At 52.9% G+C, this 1,423-nt stretch overlaps 1 pseudogene; it reads right to left on the minus strand.

Annotated features, from left to right (window-relative positions):
• Positions 1-241: 241 nt before the first annotated feature.
• On the minus strand, positions 242-1,098 carry LOC138830258 (insulin-like growth factor-binding protein 3 pseudogene; annotated as a pseudogene).
• Between the last annotated feature and the right edge of the window lie 325 nt (positions 1,099-1,423).

Consider the following 1,423-nt stretch of genomic DNA (forward strand, 5'->3'; position numbering starts at 1 on the left):
TAATTTTCTTTTCTGACTATTGAAAACTGAAAAGATGCTCAAGTTTACCATTTAAAGGAACAATAGACATTTCAAAAATCTGTCTACACTTTGGTTTTCTTTAAAAAAAAACGCACAAAAAACCAGTTCATCACAAAAAGAAATATAAGTTGAAGCTGTAGCCAGGTGTTTTTCTGTCCGTGGCAGTGTTTTGTGCAAAGTAAAGCGTATTGGAGCTCCAATTTAACTGATGCAGTGGGGTTTACTGGCTCTGCATGCTGAAGCAGTGCATGTCGTGCATGCCCTTGCTGTCCCAGCCTTGGAGGGGCTGACCATACTTGTCCACGCACCAGCAGAAGCCCCGCTTTCTGCCTTTGGAGGGGCGACAATGCTTCTTCTTATAAAGTCCTTTCTTGTCGCAGTTGGGGATGTGCACACCCCTAGGACTCAGCACATTGAGGAACTTCAGGTGATTCAGGGTATCTTCCATCTCTCTAAGGCAGGGACCATATTCTGTCTCCCGTTTGGACTCTGAGGAGAAGTTCTGGGTGTCCGTGCTCTGGGACTCATAGTCGACTTTGTAGCGCTGGCTGTCCTTCACGTGACCTTTCTTGATGGTGTCTAGATATGAATGAATGGAATGATACTTGGAGTCAGACACCCTATGTGTGCTGGGCAGGGCATGGCTCTCCATGCTCCCCGTGCCTTGGTCCTCCTCCGACTCACTAGCATTTCCTGAGGCAGAGGGCACCGGCAGCAGGTTGGTGCTCAGGCGGCCAGGGGACGCTGGCATTGGCGCAGAACCCCTGGCCGTCCAGCAGCGCCTGCAGGAGGCGTGGCTCGGCCCGTGGCAGCTGGCAGCTGAGCCCCAAGTTGCAGCATTCGGTGTAGACATGACATAGCTGGCCCTCGCGCAGCGCTCAGGTCAAGCAGCAGCCACAGCCTGGCTCGCGCACCAGCTCTGCACACGTGGGTGTGGCAGGCGGAGGCATGCACTGGGCCAGGGAGTTCGCATCACAGGGCTCTCAGCGCACTAAGGGGCCTCGTCACCGGCGGCCCATGGAGCAGGGCCAGTGCGGTGAGCAGAGCTGCCCAGAGCGCGGGGTGCGCCCAATGCATGGAGCCTTTGCAGGGGCCAACTGGAGTAAGCGGTTATCAGGTCGAGGCACGCAGTGCGAGATTGTGGGATCTGGAGTGCAACTGCTAGGCGTGCAGCTGCCCAGCTCGCACCTCAGTACCTGTAAGTTCTAATGTCACCCTTATTCTGTCTTATAGTAGTTTGGCTGATTTTAATGTAGTTAATCCATTTTGACTTGATGTTAGTGGAAGCAGAGATCCACTTCTAGTTTTCGGCCTATGGATGTCCAGTTTTCCCAACACCAATAGTTGAAGAAGCTATGATGCGTGTGTAAGTGTGGGGTGTGTGTGTGTGTGTGTGTGTGTG

The sequence above is a fragment of the Dipodomys merriami genome, unplaced genomic scaffold (genome assembly GCF_024711535.1).
Source record: "Dipodomys merriami isolate MVZ:Mamm:240054 unplaced genomic scaffold, mDipMer1.0.p SCAF_187, whole genome shotgun sequence".
Classification (NCBI taxonomy): Eukaryota; Metazoa; Chordata; class Mammalia; order Rodentia; family Heteromyidae; genus Dipodomys; species Dipodomys merriami.